This window comes from Mercenaria mercenaria, unplaced genomic scaffold, assembly GCF_021730395.1.
Source record: "Mercenaria mercenaria strain notata unplaced genomic scaffold, MADL_Memer_1 contig_4552, whole genome shotgun sequence".
Lineage (NCBI taxonomy): Eukaryota > Metazoa > Mollusca > Bivalvia > Venerida > Veneridae > Mercenaria > Mercenaria mercenaria.
In genome coordinates this window covers 26,075-39,148 of record NW_026462790.1, presented here as the reverse complement: position 1 = coordinate 39,148, position 13,074 = coordinate 26,075, and the positions used below count along the sequence as shown (strand labels likewise).

Here is a 13,074-nt window from a genome sequence, read left to right as displayed (position 1 = left end):
TATGTTTTCTTCAATACACAGCTATAATGTTGCATTTGTGTTAATGATAAACTTTTATTTCCCAATCGGCAAAAACTGTATTAAGTATGCAGTTATCTAAAGTTCGTCAGTGCCTTAAGCATAAACTACACAAAGTATACGGAGACCTGTCCTACTTTCCACTGTGTGGGTGTTCGCATTTAAACTTTCAGTTTATCTCTGTAATTTCTGGATTGATTCGCTTCAAATTTAAAATATTATTTCTCATCATTACAAATCTCATATGGCACAAGGTTCACGACAATCACACTAATATTTTATGAAGTATTCTCAATTTTACTTTGAATTTCAGGTTGACGTTTCGATGCACTTTCATTCTATCACTATCATTGTTAAACCTCAGTGGATAAATACATTCTTAAAGTATTTTTTCCACATCATCACTTACATCATATGACACAAGGTCCATAACTCTTGCACTAAATTTTCATGAAGTATCCCCCTTTACCATATAATTTCAGTTTAAGGTAGCTGGTCAACAAATAAATAACTTCTTTTTAACAATGCTATTAAAATATATTTAATATCGATGCATGGTAAGCTCATTTAATTTTGGTATCATTTGAAAGTGTATTGTCTACTGAAGAAGTAATTCTAAATTATATAAAAGTAATATGTTTATATTATCTTATTATTTTACATTATAGTTTTCAATGATACTTCAACAGCAATCAAGTTTTTACAGTGTAAAATTTAACAGTTCGCAATGAAATACATGGCTGTAGTGATTCAGACATATTATTATGGTCATCTTATTAACGAATTCTTGTTCAGTAAACACAACTCTTTCGAATTACACCAAAATAAGATGGGGTCACCAGGCATCGAAATGTTATCTATTTGTCGATCGGATACTATAATTTTGATGTTTTTTACTTTACCTCTGTTGTTACTGAATTGATTAGTTTCAAACTTAAAATGGCTGTACACGTCATCACCCAGATCGTATCGTATGACAGAAGGCAATAACTTTATCACCAATGTTTTATAAATTATGCCCCTTTGTTACCTAAAATTGCAGATTAAAATTGTAATGCATTTTTTCTCTATCTCTGTAATTACTGAATGGATTCGATACAAACTTAAAATATTTGGTTCACATTACTATCCATGTCATATGACAGGGGCACATTACTTTTGAGGAAATATTCCACGAATTATGTCCCTTTTATACTTGATATTTAGATACTCTATCTCTGTTACTACTGAATACATTTGACTCAATATATTTTCAAATTTTGTTATCCACATTGAAGTTATTAAACTCTCCTGTGATAGTTCTAGTTTCCAAAAATGTGCCCTGATTCACTATCCAGCTGCAGAATCGTTTAGCAAGATGTATCCTGTGATAGCTCTTGATGGAATGCCTTCTGATATAAGCCTGAGCCATTACTGCATAGTATATGCAATCACTGGCTGACATATGGAGAATTTCGTTCAGAATTTCATATCACATTAGAAATAATGTGCGTTAGAGAAACGGATTTTGTGCAAGGTCCTCAATAAAGTTGAGTAAGATGCACAGATATTCTTTTTTTTTTTGGATTAAACGTCGCACCAACACAGTTATAGGTCTATGGCGACTTTCCAGTTGTAATGGTTGAGGAAGACCCCAGGTGCCCCTCCGTGCATTAATTCATCACGAGCGGGCACCTGGGTAGAACCACCGACCTTCTGTAAGCCAGATAGATGTCTTCCTCACATGAAGAATTCAACGCCCCGAGTGAGGCTCGAACCCACATCGATGAGGGGCAAGTGATTTGAAGTAAGCGACCTTAACCACACGGCCACGGAGGCCCCTACAGATATTCTATCCGCTATTATTCAGTATATATGCCCCAAACCTTTTGAGCATTAAGGTTTATTTAATACATGTATATCTGTTAAACATTTAAACATAGGTTAAAATGTATGATTTTATCAAGCTGCATGAAAATTGAATGTGAAGAGTTCACTATAAGCTGGATTAAATCTACTGAATAACAAAAAGAAGCTTTATATGATATTTTAGAAAGAGGTCTTGGTGAGACATGCACAGAAGAATCTCAGTGTGAAGTACAAAACGCACAGTGTACAGGGAGTGTAACAAAGACATGTTCCTGTCAGACGGGATATTACCTAGTCAACAACATCTGTCTCAGTATGTTGTCATCAAAATTTAATCATATAATATGTTAAAATGCTTTGCTTTGAGGCTCATCATATGCAAAATTGTAGTCCCTTTCCCCTGTGATAAAAAAATCATCCGAGTGGTCTCCCTTTCTTACCTTACAAGCATTCAAATGCAAAACAAATATTTATCATTGCAAAGACATTTTTAAAGTGAAACAAAGTATTAAGGAAATAAAGAACTTTTCACTATTACTGACTCATGTAACGTTTCTCCATCAATTCAATGTCGTTGTGTACAACGTTAATTACAGAAGTATTGTGCGTAAGTATTTACCTGGCACTCAATTTCCTCTAATAAATTTTGACTTAATTAACCAAAAAAGGTATCCAGTGAAATGATAGTATAGTGGTAAGATATCTGACAGTTCTGTAGTTAGCATAGGTTTGAGTGCCAGTTTGAACTATATTTCTCCTGGTAATGTTTTCATTATTTTTACAGCATATGATAAGAACGTTGAATACTAGCTAGACTATTTCTTTCAATACATGAACCTTCAAAAGACATTCTCAAGTTACACTCGATGGATATTTATACTGATTTAACAAAATACATATATATACATGTATACCTGTGTGTGTGATATTATCAGATGTAAGATTCACACCTGGCAGCTAAATGCTTTAAACACACAGGCACCCACCAATACGATATTATGCAAAAATATGATGCACGATTGGGCTGGTTTAATACAATAATTGTAATATTAGTATAAATGTTGACACGTAATTTTGTTTTTGGAAAATAAAAGAAATATTCATAAATGTCAGGTAAATACATGTACACACAAAGTTTCTTCTAACATGTTTATTAGGTCCACTTTCTTTCCACTTTTCATTAGTCCCCTACTGGTTGAAAGCCAGTTTCGGGGACTATAGGATTGCACTTTTCTGCCTGTCCGTCTTTACGTATGTCCATCCGCAAATTCGTGTCTGATATATAACTCTGTCATTCATCAAGGAATTTTAATTATACTTGACAGAAACATTCCCCATAATAAGACAACGTCTCATGCACAAATCCGGACCCCTGTCTCAAAGGTCAGGGTCACACATGAAGGTCAAATGTGAACAGGACTATGTTCCTGTCAGGTATGTAACACAACAATGCATTGAAAGATTTTGATATCACTTGGCTCAAATATTTCAGATAATAAGAAGATTTGTCATGCTTAGCTTTCAGGCCCCATAGCTTAAAGGTCAGGGTCACACAGAGAGGTCAAAAGCATGGATTAACGGTATGTTTCGTGTCCGGTCCATAACTCTGCCATCCTTCAAGTGAGGCACAAATGTTTCTCATAATCAGAGGACATGGAGATCAAAGGACAGTAGGGTTATTTTTATCCTGTGTGGTCCATAACATTGTCATGCATGAAAGGACTTTAACATTACTTAGCACAAATGTTCCCTATAATAAGACAACCTTTCATGCACAATACCTACACCTCTATTGCCGTTCAACAACTTGAGTTAGGAGTGAGAAATTCAAATGAAACTTGGTATATAGGTAGCTTGCATAAAGATGGAGTTTGAAATTGTAGAGATAGGCCCTAAAATTTTCAATGATAGAATTACATTAAATAAAGTCTAGAAATTAATTTCCAAGTCCTTGAAATAACCAAAAATGATATTACAAATGTGAAGTTTATGATAGTTTTGTTAATATCAATAACAGAAGTTTTAATTTTTAATTTAACGTTGTGATCCACAAAGAATGACTCTTGCCTTGGGCTAGTACTTTTAAGTAGAGATCTATTAGTTTACTTCCCTTGCAATTACACAATTGAGTGGAAAATGAAAACTGTTTAAGAAACAATATCATACTTTTTTGCACAACAAAATCATTAAGGATTTATTCATTTGTGTTTGATTTACCCCTCAAGACATGGTTCCTATGATTCTGTCAACTTACATATGGTAAAAAATTAACTTTTAACAAGCCAATAATAAAACGAAGTACCAGTAGGTAAATAATAATGCAGATAATACAGTTTTGCTTGTATCAAAATGTCACAATAGATCCACTTTTGTAATACAGAACACCTGATAGGATTAGTAAAGGTGCAATTATATTGATCTCTATTTCCTATGCCTAGAAATTGCATATTAAGTCGATTAGTTTCAGTCAAAGTCACAGTTACTGAAAAAAAGGGTTTCCGCTTAATAACTTAAGTTTGGATTGATGTATTAAGATTACACTTGACGTATAGGTGGCGAATAGAAAAACTTATGTTGAGATTGTATATGGGATCAGTGGAATCAAGTTCAAGGTCAGCATAACTTAATTAATCTTCATACTTGGGATTATGGCCGTGGCTCAGTGGTCAAGAGCATTTTGCCAAAGCTACTTTTTGTGCCGTTGAACGGACAGGTTATGGTTCAAATCCCATTGAGATTCTGATTGTTTTTTCTTTCTTTATTTTTTATGATAACAAAGTCATTTGAATACCATTGGGTCAAGTTCACAGTGTCGAAAATAGATTTTAGTTCTCAATGTTGTCATCAAAAAGGTGATTTCCGGTTGATAATTTTAGTTTTGACTTACTTACTGTCACCAAATTTGCTTTTTCTCAATATCATTAGCTTGGATACACCTATTGTCAGTAAATGTGTAGATAGCTCTTATCAAACACAAACGTTGGAAATGTATTTGGGGGTTATTTGTGTCAGGGTCAAGGTCACTCTAACTTAAGATAGAAAAATTGGGTCAGAGGGGTCAAGTTAAAGGTCAGCATAACTTAATTAATCTTTATACCTAAATTCCACTTAAGCGCAGAGTGTTGTCCAAAGCTACATTCCTTATGTGGAATGGATGGGTCGCGTAGATCCTAATTTTTAGGTGGTAAAAAAGATCATTTTAATGCCAATAATAAGTTCAAGGTCACATCTACTTTTGTCTTGTCCACTTTTCGTGGAATCAAAATTCAGGAGGCGGCGGCGTCAACAATTTGGAATAACACAAAGACCGATTTAGAAACTAATTTTACACCCTCATGGTCATGGCCCCCTAGTGACCTTGACATTTTTTTGACTCCATTGAATATTCACAAAAACGACAACTCATAAACCGTTACATATATTTCTTTGAAACCTTGTAGGATGGTTCATAAACTCATTTTACATCTCCATGTTGAGTCCTGGTCCCCTAGTGTCCTTGACTTTGAAGAAATTGTCATTTTTAGATTTTTGACTCCTTTGATAATTCACAAAAATAATAATTTTACAAAAACCGCTACACATAATGCTTTGAAACCTTGTAGATACGAGGAGTGTTCGATATGAATTATACACCCTCATCGTTAATACGATAAAAACCAATACCTACCTGTATAGGGTTATTCAATACCTACACAACGGTGTATAAATGTACATGTTAGACTAAGTGTAAGACATAAAATTTGCCATTTGAATACACGCAATCATTGACCACTGTAGTTAAAATGGTTGGTAGAAGCGTCGACAAGAAAGATGAAATACGGGCTTACATCAAAGCTCGCTCAAAACTTGGTTGTTCTTTGAAGCAGCTGATGACTGAACTTTCTACTGCTTATGGACCTTCTTGTGTGTCTTATGACACAGTTCGGCGGTGGAAAAAGAAATTTGAGTCTGGTGTAGAGTCCATCAAAAATGCACGGAAATCAGGTAGGCCAAAATCTGCATCTCGTTTCCAAAATAAAGGAAATCATTGAAGGAGATGCCAGATTTACAGTTCGTGATATTGCACGAAAGGTAGGCATATCACTATCAACGGTTCACCTTATTTTGAAGAAGCATTTGAAAGTCAGAAAGATTTCTGCTAGATGGGTGCCACATCTGTTGACTGATGAGCAAAAGAGGCAACGGGTTAAAGTGGCCAAAAAGCTGCTTCAAATGTTTCCAAAATATGACAAAAAGCAGTTTGCCAATGTCGTCACAGGTGATGAAACCTGGGTATTTTGAGCCCGTCAGAAAGGTTAGCAATAAGATCTGGGCCACTAAACACAGCAACAGCCCAATAATTTCCAAACGTTCTTTGAGTGCAAAGAAGGTTTAGTATGCAATCTTCTTCTCTGGTGAAGGAGTCGCAATAAAAGTGCCGGTGAAAAAGGGCAAAAGCATCACCGGAAAGTACTACAAAGACGTAGTACTGAAGAAACTGAAAAAGTATTATCAGAAACGACGCCCTGCCACTGGTTTTAAACATGTCCGTCTTCTACATGACAATGCCCCCGCTCATACCTCCGCAATAGTTTTTGAAGAAAGAAAAAGTAACTGTTTTGCCTCACCCCCCGTATGCCCCAGACCTTGCCCCATGTGATTTCTTTTTGTTTCCGAAATTGAAATCATTCCTTGCTGGGCGGAAATACCAGTCCCGACAGGCACTTGGATCTGCCATTCATCAGTACCTTATTACTGTGCCCAAATCAGCGTACCGTGACGCCTTCAAGAAGTGGATACATCGGCTGAAACTTTGCATTTCTAGCCACGGGGAGTACTTCGAGGGCATGAAATGAGCCCTTTTGGGCCAACTTGAAATTTGAAGTCTCTAGATAGAAATAAGCAATTCATTTCGAACATCCCTCGTAGACATTTCTCCCGCTTAGTAACTTTAGTTTTGAGTGAGATTTTTTAATTGAAAGTCCAGCTGTGGTGCAGTAGGCTAAAACCTTGCTTTCTCTAACCATTGTAATACTGGAGATGGATTGTGGTCAGATCCTAGTCTTGGTCTTTGTTTTGTAATAAAAATTTTACTTGAATGCCATAAGGTCAAGGTCAATGTCACAGCTACTTAAAATTGATTTTTTAATTGTGATCATAAAAAGGTGGTTTACACCTTTATACAGTGGGCTAAAGAGTTGGTCTTGTGCACGTATTTTTAATGTTGAATGAATGGGTTGTTCAAATTTTTGTCTTTGTGTTACTTTTTTTAACTAGAACTACAAAGTTATTTAGATGCCATAGGGTCAAGGTCAAACTAATGACTTGAGTCGGTTATGACAAGCACATTGTCTCCTGACTGTTTCTAATTTCTGAATGAATATTAATTTATATTAGAGCCTTTTTTTAAATACTAAGTGAGTAATAGATGTGTAACTACATGTAAGTACACAATGGAGTGAGTGATTTTGATTTAAATGTAGCCTGTAATAAAAATTTTAACTAAACATTTGTTTTACAATAACCCAGTAAATAAAGGAATAATTACCTCAAGCAAGTGTGTACTAATGTACAACATATCTTTCACATGGAAATTTTGAAAACACATGTTAATTAACATATAATTCATATTTAGAGAGATACCTTGACGAAAGCTGCAGTGATGATTCCCACTGTTCACCAGTAAACAATGGTGAATGTAGGAACTCAAAGTGTTTATGTCATTCTGGATACTATCAGTCTGGAACTGGTTCTACAGGCACTTGTACAAGTAAGGATACATTCTTTTGTTTAAGCAGTATTGATTAATCTTTATTAATAACGTGTTTTATTTTTTATGACCCTTCACTTTTCCTAGCTCTTTGATCTGTAACTGGTCACATTGGGATTTGTGATATTTACTAAAAATATGATGTTCTCGTGAACAGAATCTATTCTTTAAAAACACATGTTCTATACTACATATGTATAGATGAGTTGTTATGATTATTAAATGGTTTGCTTGTGAGTATGCTTTCTTATAAACTGAACAACCTAATATTTAATTTTTATTAGACACCGCTTGTAGACGTGTTGTCATAAATAAGATACATTATTTATCAACTATGAAATATTGAACACAATATCAGGTAAGTTATACAAGTCATATGAAATAGATTGAGCAAATACCAAACTCAACTGAGCCAATATGAGAAAATCAGGAGCAATACGAAAAAAACAAACAAAAAAAAAAAAAACAAGGCCAATAAGGGATTCAAGCATTTTGATTGGTTTTAGTGACATGGCCAATACAGAGAAGTTACTTCCGTTAGAATTTTGAATGTCGCCATTTTGTTTTACATCTTAATATATATTTGTAACAGTTTTCACATTTCGCGCAAAAGATCATCTATAATCGGATAAATGCAACGTTGATAACAAACTGTGACTGAGCGGACGAACGCTGCAGTGTAAATCTGTGTAGATAACAACGATACTTTAGGGTAGGCAGCTTCGGTAGTGCATTTTCAATAACAAGCTCCTGTCAAATTTCTAACATATTTTTTTGAAGATATAGAAAATTCTGTGAAACTGGGATTAGTTAAAAGTATGATACTTATCTTAAACATACATTTTGATAGATTTGATTATGTGTGCAATTACAATAGCGATTCACAAACTAGGAAAAGGATTATATATGGAAAAAGGACTGACACATTGTCAGCTGTGACAATTTCGGATAAGAATAAAACGATGAGGGTGTATAATATGTGCTTGGCCGTTTGTATTACTTGATCAACACATATGTGTACAATTTTGTGTCTCGTTACCTGCAACCTGCAAGGAAATAACATGAAAAATCATCCCAGCTCAAAATTAAATTACTCGCAACCTACATCATTAGAGGAAATAAATTTGGTAAGTTCCCATAATAGTTGATTGTATAGAGGTATCACACTATCTGTAAAATCAATCACACGTATGTACACACAGACCTTTATGTTTTACTAGATTAAATGATTATGTTTTAAAAAATCACGGTTTAATCGATAATGCTAATATAATAATTTGATACGAATGTGCATAAATGGCTTAATTCTTACCGCGTTTTAGCCAGAATTTAATAGTTGAATAATAAAATCAACATTAATCAAGTGATGTCGGCTTTGGGCCAATGCGACAACCCTCAGACAAATAACAAGGCCAATCTGAAATCACTTGATTAATAACATTATAGTATGATGATAATTGTAAATTTGTAAGTCTATAGATATTCACATCATCATCATACTTACTGTTTAAAGAAACATTTTAATTCAGTTACAAAGTTCCTTATAAAAATGTTTATGTCAGAGTGGATACTATCAGACAGGTTCAGATTCTACAGGCACTTGTACAATTGAGTAAGATTTCTTCGAAAGGTTTTGTATGGAATGTGAATAAACTGATGTAGCTGTATAATTTTTTTCTAATCTCTTTATTATATCTTCCCATACTTTTTGAAATTTATTTATTGTGTGCTGTCTGTCACAATGGTTTTTTTTTTACTCCTAAGAAACTACTTATGGGATTTCAAGTAAACTTTGTAGAAAGATTCAGCATCAAAGCCGGTTTTGCATGCTTTTCGCATATTGTGGTTGAATAATGTTTTCGCAGAGTTAAAGAGAATTCCTAAAGTTTTTTTCCTTTCATAGAATTTTTTTTAATTCACATATATGATAGGAAAATTTGTGCTGAAAACAATGAACAAATAAAAGCAATAGGTCACCAGGTTTGTTTTTGTGAAAAAAATGTTTTGAACACACCCACTGTTGCTGAAACTGCCAGCGATTTTTCAACATTTTCATAATTTTCTGCTTTTTATAAATACCAGCCAAAATATACATCAAGACAGCATAATACGGTTTTTTCTCTTTTTACAGATTTTATTATATACTTATTTGATATCATAGTCATATTTGTAATACTCTATCCTTACAATAATGGGTACAAATGAAAAAAAAAATGTTTCATATTTACTTTTGTGAACTTTTTTCAATGAAAATACCCATAGTGAAGAATATTTTTTAAATTTTGAAAAAAAAACTCTTTCATAGAATTTTTTCCTGTTTTTCTTGTGTATAGATAATTGTATTGTGAGCATAAAAATGGCTAAAAATGTATGGGTCACCAGGCTAAATTTTATATTAAGACAGCTAGAATACAACACCTGTTCGGACGGAAAATGGCGCAAACCTGGCCAAATTGATTACATGTATGTCTGCTAGAAGTTAAAAAAATGTTTTAAAAATTCTTTATTCTTTCTTTAATTGAATACTAAATAATCTGAAAGGTGATATTGTCTTATCAGTACTAAGTCAATTATCTTACATTATATGAACAACACTGTCTTTGTACTAAAATGCGATGTGAAAACACAACCACAAAAATGGCAAGATACCTGTCAGGCATGATACTTGTCAATACAACATAAACCAGTATCAACATTTGATTACTGATAAAACTTATCAAAAATGTTATTTCATTCATGATTCCTCATATTTAAGATTGTCTGTAACATGTTTCAACAGATGTTGACTTCAGTTCAGATTTCCATAGAAAGTGTCGACTGCGCAGAAAGATGCGCATAAAAAACTATAGGAATTCCCTTTAAGTTCCCATGAATGTCATTTTGATAAAAGTTTATCTGGATTACTTCTATTATATTACTGATGGGATTTGACTGAAATTTTATAGGATTGACCAGTACCAAGCCAAGATATTTTTTTATGGTTTTTTTTGTTAAATGATTCCTTAGTGTTAAGGCCTTTAAATTATAAAAATGCTACATTTGTATATGTTTACACTCTATCACCATCATTTCTTCACAAATACTATTCATGTTTACACAGAATATGTGTATAAGTTGAGTGGTATATGCCATTGAATTATAAAAAGGCCATATTTCACTGTTATGCTCTAGCACTCTCCTTTCTGAGTAGAGCCTTTATATGTTTACACAGATAAACTTAAAATGTCAATCATGTTTATGACCTTGACCTTGAGTTAAGACCAGTTGTGTATGGAAGACTTAATGTCTTCTCAGAAAACACCAACCTTATTTCAAAATAGTTTTACAGGTATGTTCCTTGGATCACACTCTGGATCTAGATGGGTCTAGTTTTCTTTATATAGCTATATGGAAAACTTCAGAAACCTTCACCTCTGAAATTGCTGTCCAGATTTCAGAATAATTACGTGGAAGTATTTTTTGAGCGACCCTTGCACAAAACTCCTTGAAGTCATATTAATTTGAAAAAAAAAGTGGGTCGCGGGGCGTGTTTTGTTTTATTTATGGTTATTTGAAAACTTCAAAAGTCTTCTCTGAGATTACTGGCCCTACTGGTGTATACAGAATGGGAATCCCGTGTGATCGGAAAAAAGATTGATGGCGACATATTCCAAACTGTTAGACAGTGTCTGAAGGTCACAAAAAATGTCGCCCGTCCGAGTTCAGCGACTGGACTGATCTATGGCGTCATCAAAATGGCGGCCAAGTTTGAAAATATGATTTTGCATATCTTTAAATTTACATAAGTTACACCGCAATATTTCATGATTATTTTTAATTTATCGTTCTGGAATATTTGTTGTCAATGTAATTTTAATATTGAAGTATATAGATAATTAAATGATGTGAAATTATCAAACTGTATGTTACCCCACAAACTTTATTTGAACAGATTATTTTCTTATTGAATGTATTTGTTTCGTATAAGCTATACCGTCGAAATACACGAATATCATCATGCACCAATGGTGTTGTGAAGTCTAGAAGCACAATTGATTGTCTACCTGTTCACCATAAATACTTACCAGGATGTTTGTTTGAATGAAAACTAGTTTAAATCTGAAAATAATTGATTTTAGACTTAAAATTTGTAAATAGGTTGAATTATAGAAACAAATTTGTAAACACTTTAGAGGTCATATTTTTTTGCTTGGTTGAATAAAACCTTCAGAATGCTTGCCTCTATGGAATCTAGCAATGAAGAATTAACACATATATAACTGCCAAACTATATTCCTGTAGATTTATTAGCAAATATACACTGTAGTTGTTATGTGTTAAGACTAATAAGTGATGTTTTTCTTGTATAATCAGGGAGAAGTCTTGGGCAAACATGTACAGAAACTTCTCAGTGTGAAGCTGAAAATACACAGTGTACAGGAAGTGAAACAAAGAGATGTTCCTGCCAGACTGGATATTACCCAGATAACAACACTTGTCTAAGTATGTTTTCTTCAGTACACAGCTATAATGTTGCATTTGTGTTAATGATAAACTTTTATTTCCCAGTCAGCAAAAACTGTATTAAGTACGCAGTTATCTAAAGTTCGTCAGTGCCTTAAGCATAAACTACACAAAGTATACGGAGACCTGTCCTACTTGCCACAGTGTGGGTGTTCGCATGTAAACTTTCAGTTTATCTCTGTAATTTCTGGATGGATTCGCTTCAGATTTAAAATATTATTTCTCATCATTACAAACCTCATATTGCACAAGGTTCACGATAATCACACTAATATTTTATGAAGTATTCTGATTTTTACTTAGAATTTCAGGTTGACGTTTCGATGCACTTTCATTATATCTCTATCATTGTTAAACCTCAATGGATTAAATGCATTCTTAAAGTATTTCTTCCACATCATAATCTACATCATATGACACAAGGTCCATAACTCTTGCACTAATTTTTCATGAAGTATCCACCTTTACCATATAATTTCAGTTTAAGGTGTCTGGTCCAGAAATAAATAACTTCTTTTTAACAGTGCTATTAAAATATATTAAATATTGATACCTGGTAAACTCATTTAATTTTGGTATCATTGGAAGGTGTATTGTCTACTGAAGAAGTAATTCTAAATTATATAAAAATAATATGTTTATATTATCTTATTATTTTACATTATAGTTTTCAATGATACTTCAACTGCAATCAAGTTTTTACAGTGTAAAATTTAACAGTTAGCAATGGAAAACATGACTGTAGTGATTCAGACATATTATTATTGTCATCTTATTAACGAATTCTTGTTCAGTAAACACAACTCTTTCGAATTACACCAAAATAAGATGGGGTCACCAGGCATCGAAATGTTATATATTTGTCGATCGGATACTATAATTTTGATGTTTTTTACTTTACCTCTGTTGTTACTGAATTGATTAGTTTCAAACTTAAAATGGTTGTTACACGTCAT

At 33.4% G+C, this 13,074-nt stretch overlaps 1 long non-coding RNA gene across 1 annotated transcript; it reads left to right on the top strand.

The window, feature by feature from the left end:
- The first annotated feature begins 2,050 nt into the window (after window positions 1-2,050).
- LOC128553967 (uncharacterized) lies at window positions 2,051-12,097 on the top strand. Its single transcript, XR_008369486.1, has 3 exons — window positions 2,051-2,179; window positions 7,481-7,615; window positions 11,969-12,097. It is a non-coding gene; the product is annotated as an uncharacterized LOC128553967 (long non-coding RNA).
- The last annotated feature ends 977 nt before the right edge of the window (window positions 12,098-13,074 follow it).